The 12,856-nt window shown below is 49.9% G+C and overlaps 1 long non-coding RNA gene across 1 annotated transcript; it reads right to left on the bottom strand.

Annotated features, from left to right (window-relative positions):
- Window positions 1-514: 514 nt before the first annotated feature.
- On the bottom strand, window positions 515-12,268 carry LOC149348476 (uncharacterized). The gene is made up of 3 exons (XR_016292258.1): window positions 12,140-12,268; window positions 9,901-10,012; window positions 515-709 (listed from the first exon to the last, which is right to left on the bottom strand). It is a non-coding gene; the product is annotated as an uncharacterized LOC149348476 (long non-coding RNA).
- Between the last annotated feature and the right edge of the window lie 588 nt (window positions 12,269-12,856).

The following is a 12,856-nucleotide window of genomic DNA, read 5'->3' on the forward strand; positions in this document are numbered from 1 at the left end:
TCTTACAAAGCATATTCACCCAGTTGGAGTGGCATGCGCCGGCAAAAAAAAAAAACACTATGTTTTGCGCACGCTTGACATCCCCCTACCCATGTCGCTAGAGTTTTTCTTATCTTATAGCCATTTCTCTTCGTTCTTTCTCTCTTTTGTTTCTCCTGCTTATTATAAATTTTTTGCGTTGCTAGCCCCAATACAGCTCATTTCACTGAACAAGACATCCACAATAATAGGTTATAGTACGGTTGTTTCATATAATGACATGATATAGTGTGCGTGTTGTACTATCGGTGTCTTGGCTAACTGCGAACGCAGTCAGCAGTAGATGGTTTGGTTTGGTTTATGGGGTTTAACGTCCCAAAGCGACTAAGGCTATGAGAGACGCGGTAGATGCAAACATCGCAAAATGTCTTGATCCTTATGAAAGCCATTCCCGTTTTCTGTGTATTAGTTTTCAAAAATAACACTCAAGAGACGGTTAACCATTTTGAGTTGATTATTCATTGCATAGCTGGCAGCGGTGCTTCGGCAGGAGATGCTGGCTTCTTTAGTCGCCCTTGCAGGATGCCACTTGCTGGAAACGCAGGCTATACGATAACATCGGCGCTGGCCGAGTTATCTTTGAAGAGGACAGCATGCCGGGAAAGGAGGAACTTTCGGCCGCACTCTTCCAGACCCACGTGTTCCATAGACAACCCTTGGAAATGTGCAGCTGCGAAGGAAGATGAAATCGCATGGGCTATAGTTTGAGCACGCGTGCTTAGAATATATACAGGATGCCCAGGCTAATTTTAGCCAAGGGTTAAAAAATAAGATAGTTGAGGCAGGCCAGGGAAACCACTTACATACAGCTACCAGCCGACGTGCGCATCTAGGCAATTCTATGTATTGCTGTTAATTAAGCAGTAATTAAGATAATTTTTCTAAATGCGTAAATATTGACGTTAGACAGCAAATGTGGATAAATGTTGGAGAGCACCTTCAGAAACCGCCATTCCATCTATTTTCGATAAAGAACGCCTGACGGGTATCTTTTTCCGAGCTCCAAAGAAAGCCCGCGAAATACAAAAAAAATTGAGTGACTAGCGCATTCGGGCGCCACGATTGTGCCGCTCTCAATCCTGGCTTGAATGAACGATATCAGCGGCTGGTATGGCGCGACGACCACGTTGCTCTGGCAGGCCAAAATGTCGACTGTGGTTGCGCCGTCACGCTTGCAGACTGCCTAGCGCGGGCGTTGCAACCACCGTCGACATATCGGCCTGCCGGAACAGGGGAGTCGTCGCGCCATACGAGCAGCTGATTTCGTTCACTCAAGCCAGGATTGAGAGCAGCACAATCGTGGAACGCGAATGCGCTCGTCACGTAATTTTTTTTTGCATTTCGTGGTCTTTCTTTGGAGCTCGGAAAAGTATACGAGTGAGGCTTTCTTTATAACAAATAAATGGAATGGGGGTCTCTGAAGGTGCTCTCCAACTTTCCTGTTCACATTTGCTGTTAAAAGAAATATTTACGCACTTAGAAATTTAAACGCTAATTAATTAATTGCAAAACAAAAATTGCCTATGATGCGCAAGCCAGTTGGTAGGCGGATGTAAGTGGTTTCCCTGGCCTTCCTCAAATATTTTATCTTTTAACCCTTGGCTAAAGTTAGCCTGGACACCCAGTATACTGCATGCGTTATACACTGTAAATACGCTCAATTAATTTTTGTAAAGGGCCATATTATTTCCCTACTACACCAAAAGAAACTCTCAACCATTATTTTGTAGACAACGTTCTTCAGAGCGCCTGTTTAACTTGTCAAGAAGGGTATTTTCTGCCTGCGTAAGAGAACAAGTGACAAGTAGACAACATTGTAACGAAGACAGAACTGGCATAGCGAAGTTCAGCGCACAGCAAAGAACTCACAAGATGGCTGACCGAACCACACACACGCTTCGTCTTTGTCCACCGATACACGCACACTTTGTCTTCATCGTCGGCGCGCTCCCCCGAGCACGCGCCATTACCCCTTCCATCAAAGCGGCGGCCCGACGCTGGGAACGAACACGGACGGCAAAATAATGTTCGGTATAGAAGGCGGAGGGCGGAGAACACAAAGAGCTGTTAAGCTGGTAAAACGGCGGGTTGCAGCCTGTCATGGTAGGGCTTCATGCGCACCACGTGGACAGTCTCGGTCGGATGGCGCCGACGCGGTAAGGAGGTCGTGTCCCGAGGGCAAACTTCGTAAGTGACATCACTAACACGGCGAACCACCTCGTACGGACCGAAGTAGCGTCGGAGTAGCTTTTCGGAGAGTCCGCGGCGGCCTACAGATGTCCACACCCACACGGAATCGCCGGGCACGTACTGAACGTATCGGTGTCGGAGGTTGTAGCGACCAGCGTCGAATTGTTGTTGATGTCGAATCCGGCACCTTGCGAGTTGGCGGGCTACTTCAGCGCGCTGGACGAATGTGTCAACGTAGCATAGGTACCGATGTCTGCGTCGTCGTGACCAGCGGGTAGCATAGCATCCAGCATGGTAGTGACACACCGTCCGTAGACCAGCTGGAAAGGTGTAAGGCAGGTAGTCTCCTGTTCTGCCGTATTGTAGGCGAAGGTTGCATAAGGAAGAACTTCGTCCCACGTGCGATGCTCAACGTCGACACACATAGCAAGCATATCAGCAAGCGTCCGGCTTAGGCGTTCAGTCAAACCGTTTGTTTGGGGATGATAGGCTGTTGTCTTCCGGCGACTGGTGTGAGTAAGTTCGAAGAGAGATCGCATTAATGCCGCCGTAAAGGCGGTTCCACGGTCCGTGATGACGACTGATGGCGCACCGTGGCGCAAGACAATGGATGTCATAAAAAACTGAGCCACTTCTGCAGCACTAGCGTGGGGAAGCGCCTGTGTCTCGGAGTACCGCGTTATGTAGTCCGTCACCACAACAATCCATTTGTTCCCAGAGGAAGACAATGGAAATGGGCCCGGCAAGTCCATGCCCACTTGTCGGAAAGGGGTTGTAGGCGGTGGAATTGGCTGGAGAAGCCCCGCAGGTTTAACTGGTGGTGTCTTTCGTCGCTGGAAGTCACGGCAGGTCCTCACATATTGCTGGACTGATGAGAGCAGCTTTGGCCAGTAATACTTCGCACGAATGCGGGCAAACGTCCGGGTAATACCCAAATGGCGAGCCGATGGCTCGTCGTGGCAGCCGTGCAAGATTTCTGGACGCAGTTCGGATGGCACAACCAGGAGGAAGGTTTCCGTGTTATGCGCGAAGTTCCTCTTGTAAAGGACGCCATCTCGGAGACTGTAGGAACCCAAACCTCGAACGAAAAGCCGCGGAACAGCAACGTTAAGGCCCTCCAGATGCTCGATGAGCGGACGCAACTCTGAGTCAGCCCGTTGACGCCGGGCTTATCGGACGACGTGACGAGAGCAAAAAACTGGAAGTAGTCCTCCGTGTCGGCCGGAGCAACGTCGGCAGGTGCACGTGACAAAACAATCGGCGTCATTGTGCTTACGGCCAGACTTGTAGACTACCGTGATGTCGTATTCCTGGAGCAGAAGGCTCCATCTCGCAAGCCGTCCCGAAGGATGTGAAGAAGCTGCTGAGAAGAGAAGAAGAAGTGTGACCATCCCCAATTACTGAAGTCTGCATGGAGGCACAGACCGCCAGCATTAGTACCAGTTTGCTAGCAAAATAAAAGGAAGGTGCTGACATCATTATTGATTTAATATTCTGGTAAACGTAGCAATTGTTCTGGACTTAAGGCTTTTTAACTTTTCTTGCTACCCTCCATAGGCTTTGACTGCAATTCCAATGTTTATTGAAAGCACTGTTAAAACGGCTCTCCGCTTGTTATTGCCCTCAAACACTGTCCGCTCACAGCAGAATAGAAAACTAGCTGTGTTGGAGGTATTGATATTCAGCAATGCGTCTTGCGTTCTCAAGTACACTCTGCACCAGGGCCTGGTACTGGCTAAAAAAATGAGGTCCTCAGGACTTTTTAGACATTTTTTGAACAAACTCGATTAACTCCGAGCTTTCATAGGTTCTTAATGGCCACGCGTTCAAACTAACCCTCGAGGATTTAACGAGGTAGCACTGGAAAACTCCGCACAGCTGACGGACGATGGCCACAAGACAAGCCCGCTTGTCTTATAGTATTTGTGCCCTGTGAGCACTTACAAGTGGCAGCTCGTTTAACGCTTCAGTACGTGCAGCTGACTAGCCCTAATTCTCGCTTTGCTTAAGCAGTTATAACCGAAGCAAAGTAATAAATTAAATGTCGATAACGCATGCGTTAGTGAAAATGATAGCTCGCTCTAATTGTGACTTTACAAACTCTGCTTTTATTTGAATGCTGCTGCCACTCATGAGGGCGTGACCACTGTGTACCTGTTACGAGGGGTTTAAAACGAGGAGTCAGCAAAGTGTTTTGGAACAGTCTTAAGCACCTGTTCGTGCAGAGCGTTTGCAGGAAGGGCCCCAAGAGCGTTCCACTTCTGCTCCACCTGCCGCTTGTTCATGATCTCCGCCTCCACCATACGACCTCCCACCATCAGCTCAGCGCAAGCTCCGTTCTAGGCCCTCCCGCCACGCGTCCCATTCACCCACCATCAGCTCAGCACAAGCTCCGTTCTAGGCCTTCCCACCACGCGTCCGATTCACCCAACACCATCTCACGCGAGCTCCGTTCTAGGCCTTCCCGCCACGCGTCCAAATCACCCAACACCAGCTCAGCGCAAGCTCCATTCTAGGCCTTCCCACCACGCGACCGATTCACCCAACACCAGCTATGCGCAAGCTCCATTCTAGGCCTTCCCACCGCGCGTCGGATTCACCCAACATCAGCTCAGCGCAAGATCGATTCTAGGCCTTCCCGCCACGCGTCTGATTCACCCAACACCAGCTCTGCGCAAGCTCCATTCTAGGCCTTCCCGCCACGCGTCCGATTCACCCAACATCAGCTGAGAGCAAGTTCCATTCTAGGCCTTCCCGCCACGCGTCCGATTCACCCAACATCAGCTCAGCACAAGTTACATTCTAGGCCTTCCCGCCACGCGTCCGATCCACCCAACATCAGCTCAGAGCAAGATCTATTCTACGCCTTCCCGACACGCGTCCGATTCACCCAACATCAGCTCAGAGCAAGGTCCATTCTAGGCCTTCCCGCCACGCGTCCAAATCGCCCAACACCAGCTCAGTGCAAGCTCCATAATAGGCCTTCCCACCACGCGTCCGATTCACCCGACATCAGCTCTGCGCAAGCTCCATTCTAGGCCTTCTCACCACGCGTCTCATTCACCCAACATCAGCTCAGCCCAAGCTCCATTTTAGGCCTTCCCGCCACGCGTCCTAATCACTCAACACCGGCTCTGCGCAAGCTCCATTCTAGGCCTTCTCACCACGCGTCCGATTCACCCAACATCAGCTCAGCGCAAGCTCCATTTTAGGCCTTCCCGCCACGCGTCCTAATCACCCAACATCAGCTCAGCACAAGTTCCATTCTAGGCCTTCCCGCCACGCGTCCGATCCACCCAACATCAGCTCAGAGCAAGATCTATTCTACGCCTTCCCGACACGCGTCCGATTCACCCAACATCAGCTCAGAGCAAGGTCCATTCTAGGCCTTCCCGCCACGCGTCCGAATCGCCCAACACCAGCTCAGTGCAAGCTCCATAACAGGCCTTCCCACCACGCGTCCGATTCACCCGACATCAGCTCTGCGCAAGCTCCATTCTAGGCCTTCCCACCACGCGTCCGATTCACCCAACATCAGCTCAGCGCAAGCTCCATTCTAAGCCTTCCCGCCACGCGTCCGATTCACCCAACATCAGCTGTGCGCAAGCTCCATTCTAGGCCTTCCCACCACGCGTCCGATTCACCCAACATCAGCTCAGCGCAAGCTCCATTCTAGGCCTTCCCTCCACGCGTCCGATTCACCTAACATCAGCTCTGCTCAAGCTCCATTCTAGGCCTTCCCACAACGCGTCCGATTCACCCGACACCAGCTCTGCGCAAGCTCCATTCTAGGCCTTCCCACCACGCGTCCGATTCACCCAAAATCAGCTAAGCGCAAGCTCCATTCGAGGCCCTCCCGCCACGCGTCCAAATCACCCAACACCAGCTCAGTGCAAGCTCCATTCTAGGCCTTCCCGCCACGCGCCCGATTCACCCAACATCAGCTCAGCTCAAGTTCAATTCTAGGCCTTCCCGCCACGCGTCCGATCACCCAACATCAGCTCAGCGCAAGCTCCATTTTAGGCCTTCCCGCCACGCGTCCTAATCACCCAACAACAGCTCAGAGCAAGATCCATTCTAGGCCTTCCCGCCACGCGTCCGATTCACACAACATCAGCTCAGAGCAAGATCCATTCTAGGCCTTCCCGCCACGCGTCCGATTCACCCAACATCAGCTCAGAGCAGGATCCGTTCTAGGCCTTCCCGCCACGCGTCCGATTCATCCAACACCAGCTCAGCGCAAGCTCCATTCTAGGCATTCCCGCCACGCCGCGTCCGATTCACCCAACATCAGCTCAGCGCAAGTTCCATTCTAGGCCTTCCCGCCACGCGTCCGATTCACCCAACATCTGCTCAGAGCAAGTTCCATTCTTGGCCTTTCCGCCACGCGTCCGATTCACCCAACATCAGCTCAGAGTAAGATCCATTCTAGGCCTTCCTGCCACGCGTCCGATTCACCCAACATCAGCTCTGCGCAAGCTCCATTCTAGGCCTTCTCACCACGCGTCCGATTCACCCAACATCAGCTCAGCGCAAGCTCCATTTTAGGCCTTCCCGCCACGCGCCCTAATCACCCAACACCAGCTCTGCGCAAGCTCCATTCTAGGCCTTCCCGCCACGCGTTCGGATCAACCAACACCAGCTCAGCGCAAGCTCCGTTCTAGGCGTTCCCGCCACGCCGCGTCCGATTCACCCAACATCAGCTCAGAGCAAGATCTATTCTACGCCTTCCCGACACGCGTCCGATTCACCCAACATCAGCTCAGAACAAGGTTCATTCTAGGCCTTCCCGCCACGCGTCCGAATCGCCCAACACCAGCTCAGTGCAAGCTCCATAATAGGCCTTCCCACCACGCGTCCGATTCACCCGACATCAGCTCTGCGCAAGCTCCATTCTAGGCCTTCCCACCACGCGTCCGATTCACCCAACATCAGCTCAGCGCAAGCTCCATTCTGGGCCTTCCCGCCACGCGTCCGATTCACCCAAAATCAGCTAAGCGCAAGCTCCATTCTAGGCCTTCCCGCCACGCGTCCAAATCACCCAACACCAGCTCAGTACAAGCTCCATTCTAGGCCTTCCCGCCACGCGTCCGATTCACCCAACATCAGCTCACCTCAAGTTCAATTCTAGGCCTTCCCGCCACGCGTCCGATCACCCAACATCAGCTCAGAACAAGATCCATTCTAGACCTTCCCGCCACGCTTCCGATTCACCCAACATCAGCTCAGAGCAAGATCCATTCTAGGCCTTCCCGCCACGCCACCGATTCACCCAACATCAGCTCAGAGCAGGTTCCGTTCTAGGCCTTCCCGCCACGCGTCCGATTCATCCAACACCAGCTCAGCGCAAGCTCCATTCTAGGCCTTCCCGCCACGCCGCGTCCGATTCACCCAACATCAGCTCAGCGCAAGTTCCATTCTAGGCCTTCCCGCCACGCGCCCGATTCACCCAACATCAGCTCAGAGCAAGATCTATTCTACGCCTTCCCGACACGCGTCCGATTCACCCAACATCAGCTCAGAGCAAGGTCCATTCTAGGCCTTCCCGCCACGCGTCCGAATCGCCCAACACCAGCTCAGTGCAAGCTCCATAGTAGGCCTTCCCACCACGCGTCCGATTCACCCGACATCAGCTCTGCGCAAGCTCCATTCTAGGCCTTCCCACCACGCGTCCGATTCACCCAACATCAGCTCAGCGCAAGCTCCATTCTAGGCCTTCCCGCCACGCGTCCGATTCACCCAAAATCAGCTAAACGCAAGCTCCATTCTAGGCCTTCCCGCCACGCGTCCAAATCACCCAACACCAGCTCAGTGCAAGCTCCATTCTAGGCCTTCCCGCCACGCGTCCGATTCACCCAACATCAGCTCACCTCAAGTTCAATTCTAGGCCTTCCCGCCACGCGTCCGATCACCCAACATCTGCTCAGAGCAAGTTCCATCCTTTTCCTTTCCGCCACGAGTCCGATTCACCCAACATCAGCTCAGAGCAAGATTCATTCTAGGCCTTCCCGGCACGCGTCCGATTCACCACTGTTGGGAGTGGGCCTCCGAGCCAAGGAAACGGTCGAGGCGACGGTGAGTAAAAGGACTTTCATGTACACTATGTGCAAGGGCTTTTACATGATACAAGGGCCAAGAACACCACGGGCTAGCACAAAGAAGAAGGGCGGCCCCGGCTGCGTGCGTAGCTCCGGCGTGATGGCTCTTCTGCTGCCCGTCTGCTGCTGGGGCGCAGCGCGGCTCCGTTTTTAAAGCCGCCGGTGTCCGCTTCGTCAGCCAGCAGTTCAAATCCTTCAATCAGGTCACGGTACTGGCCACCGTTCAAATTAGACGAATGGCCGAGAGACGGCGGCCGGCGAAGCGTCGTAGGAGTTCGCGCCGACGGAGAGGAGGGGAGGAGGAAGTGTCCGTGTCGGCGCCGGCGAGACGGATGATTCACGCTGCAAGCCGCGACATGTCCGAGAGAGTCTGGGCCTGCTTTGAGCGACGGCGGGCGCGCAGCGCTGGTTTCCAGAGAGGCCAGCCAGCGAAATGTTGGCGCCGGCACTACATCACGCCGCCTCGGGCGGCGATATCAAACCGGGGATGGCTGTTACTACACAGGTGCAGAGGATGCCTCACTATGTAGTAATTTTAGGATGTTTCTTTGAGCATGTGGCTGCCTGTTGAGGCTGCACCGTGCGGCACCTGATGGTGACGACGTAATCGAATAGCGCGAGACCCTAGCTACATGCGTGGTGTGGTCACGTTACTGCGCACGCTGAGACTTGACGGCAATGACTCGACTCAGGCGGGAAAGTCGCAAAATTGTATGTGGGTGCGTAGTAATGCGTCATCATCCTAAACAGAACTTTGGGCCACAAAATTAGGTTACCGGCAAATGCTTTACTAATTCGTCGGGAAATTATAACAAACAAGCAATGATAATATTCAATTTATAGGAGAATGTCCTATTCTGTCCCATTTTCTCTCTCAGTTAACACTGATGAGGTGGATCTCTCTGGGTGTATTGATAGTGTTTGGCAGCAGCGATACGCTTACTCCTGTGAAAACTGGATTTACGAAATCTATTAGAGTAAACAAACGGGATGTTAGTAACGAAAACGACAACCACTAATGCGAAGAGAATGAAAGTTAATGCAACACTCTAGGTCCGTAAGCTAAAAACTTCCAGCTCCGCTTCAATTTGCTTAAGAATGTGGCCGGTGAGGACGATAACATTCTTTTTGCTGATTTTGGATCATGAAAACCTTGTGAGCGCAAGGTGCCTTCTTTTCTATAAGCCTCGCAATGGAAATAAATTGCCACAAGCGAGTTTCTTTTTGTTCTCAGTGGTTCTTTGGATTGTAACGTCTTCGAATCAGGGTAAGGAGTATATGTGATATGCAACTTTCAGCTACGCCTCATCAAAGATGTAATCGCTGCTATCTGTTTTACTCCCGGTACTGGGATAAAAGTTTTCAACGATTTCCAAAATGCCTCTTCTGGCGTTCACTTCACCACACTGCCGTAGCTAAACTCCTGACGTAACGACTACTGATTCTTGACTGATATTGTTTTTGTTGTATTTATGTTTCCTAAATATTCTCATGCAGAAATCTCTAGAAACACCTTTAGACAGCTTTCTGAGCATTATACTTCATTAAATTACATTTGAGCAAAAGTACTCACTTCCTGATTGGTATCAGTTTGGTATTGGAGCAGAGGGCCTCCACGCAAGGTTCGCTTAGGTTCGCCTTGGTGCCGTCGTTGATTGAAGACCACCAACTGTAGTAGCAGGAACCTAGAAGACCGTTACTCTGAATGTGCTGGATTTGTTTCATCTACAACAGCAAGGACGGCAGCTAAAGCAGCTTCTAAATTTCATTTGTATGCAATGCGGCTATCCTCTTGGAGTCTGTTCACCTTTCTAGTATATTTTCTCAAATATGCATTGCCCTAATTTTGAAATAGCAGCTCAGCTATAGCTGGCAATTGCTCGAGGTTTCAAGCCGCGATTCCCTTAATGGCAAACATGACCTACTTGCACCAGTGCAGTATATAAGGCCCCATTTTGCCTGCCATTGTGAGCGGCCACATGGTCATTTTGAGAGTAAATCTATTACTGCAGCAGCGTACACTTGCAACTTGCTTCAACATGGCGAACGCGGAGAAGGCGGCTGCGCGGCGTGTGCACACGCGTGTGTCATCATATCGCAAGTGTCTCAACTGTTATACACGGTAATGACTGATAATATAATTTAACCTGTAAGCCTGGCATGTCTATTGCAGTTTGTTTATTTGATACAAACACTCAGCAAATTAATTATCATGACGACAGCATTTCATGACAACAGGATGACATCAACGATCAGAACAATTTGAAAATGGCCATTACTGCGCCTGAGTGAAATTCGTCGCCCAGCAGAGTAAATTTTTTCTATGCTCCTGTGCTTCCAGCGCTTAACAGTCCTTTTTCATGCAATGTAAAACTATTCAAATCCAGAAGAAATTTTGTTTTATATTTCTTTGAATGTAAGTAATTATGGCAAAAGTCTTATTGATGCAACAGACGCCCAGGCAACAAGTTCTCACCCCTTGTAGACCATCAGCGGGAGCGGGATAACGTTTATTATGACACTATATGAGTGCTCCTTTAGGATAATGCTCTCTAAATAGTGAAGTGGGAGTTGCACCAGAAGCCCTCTAAAACCTCTATTTCGGTTCAAAGCTAGCTATGTCCCGGGAAAAAAATTTCTAACAATCTGAACACAATTGAAACCCATGGCGGTGCAATCCCTGAAGCTGCCTCGGCTAGCACCATGCACCACTCGGCCTTTGCTAGAGTGCTGATAATAGCGTGATAAGTATAGATTGTTGCTCTTAAGCCTTTCTTGCAATGCGGTTGCCAATGAGACTGATACTGTATGAACTTCAGCACTAAAAGTAGTGCACGTCGTCGCTTTCCTAATAAGTGGTGGTGCTCTGACCGCGCTAGTATTGATACCGTGAAAGCACAGGTGGCGATGTGTAGCATATAGAAACAAGAAGGCGAAGCATGAACCATTCACATCGTCATTGCTAACCTACTATCCCTCACACCACCATACTGTCTTCTAAGTGCACTGTGTGAGTAGCACTGCCAGATTATTCTGAGGCCCTATAATTTGAGAGTTGCAAGTGCTCACGATAAGCTGGAAAGCAACGCGAATTTGGCGATTAAGGGAATTTGACACGGCTACTTGAGTACTGCGCACGCATATTTGACCGCTACAACGTAGCCGAATGCATCGCTAATGACAAGGAAGAGTTTTGCGTTTATGTTAGATATTGCAGTCGTTTTAATTTGAGTTGGAGTTTTTACAGACATTGCCTGCCTGTTGAGCGATATGGCACCCCTGACAGAAAGCCGTGTCGGCCTTTCGCTGAGACGTATGATCTCAATATTTTAAAAATTTTGATCGTGCCAGATTCTTTTTCTCACTGAAAATACTGCTGTGCTTCAAAACACTTGGAATGTACAGAAGTCACAAGTTCTAACAAAATCGATTCGCCATTCCTCTGCTCTTAAAACACGGAATTGTCAATAACGAATGGTGGTCATTTCGTCAGCATCTTCCAGTGTGAACTTTCCCCGAATAGGGATAGGGATGTTAGTAAACTATGTGATTTTTCTGGTTGAATACAAGCGATATCATGATAGCAGATATTAAGGAGATGAAAACTAGCCCATGGTAAAAATGTTCACAGATAGGAGCATCGTCAGGCGCTGCATAAATTGCATCTATTTCAGGAATCATGGAACGTTTTGTTGGAATCAGTCTTGTTCTCAAAAGGGAACAGCGGTCTCAAGCATACAGAGTTACGGGTTATGATCTTTAAGGAATTAAAGACCTTGTTTGAAAAAATGCAATTAAGAAATATAACATACCTCTACGGCTCCCTCTTCCATCACAGCGCAGTACTGCAAATGACATTAAAAATGCAATGAAGACAACTACGGTTCGCATCTTGCCAAGGCTCGTAAAAAGATTCGTGTGTCTTCCTAGATGCGGTGGAGGTGAAACCGCGCGCAGATTTATACCCTGATTTTCGCAGGACATAACGGACGTCATAAGGACGAGGAAGACGAAATAAAGAAGGAAAGCGCCCTTTGTTTGTACAAACAACTTGTGCTGAAAGTTTCAAGGATATTTCTTCTTTTACAACCACAACTGAATAAACATAAAATATATGTCATTTGTTGATCTATGCTTTTGACTTTTTAAAGAAAGGCCAATGAATTTTATACTACGCTGTACTTCTCATCCAGCTTTTTGCCTTATTTCATATGAGGCATTTCCATAGCACTTTCCCTCTATAAATGGGTTATGTGTTCGTTAAGTGGAGAAAAAATCCAGTTTTTTTCATTACAGATTCTTGGTCATAAAAGAACGATCCGTTCAATAAAATATTATAAAGCACTGCTTCTTACATTTGAATTCCACATGATGTTTGAGGCGCATACGCTGAGCGAATAAATTACCTTTGTGCGAGTAGTCTAATGCATGCCATTTTCATAATCCATTCACCTCGATAAGCCGCTACTAAGTGGGTGTCAAGTATAAGTTGTACGAGTTTATGACTTGCTTTTATTCCTCGTTGTATT

The sequence above is a fragment of the Amblyomma mixtum genome, chromosome 4 (genome assembly GCF_055824585.1).
Source record: "Amblyomma mixtum isolate Tamu chromosome 4, ASM5582458v1, whole genome shotgun sequence".
Classification (NCBI taxonomy): domain Eukaryota; kingdom Metazoa; phylum Arthropoda; class Arachnida; order Ixodida; family Ixodidae; genus Amblyomma; species Amblyomma mixtum.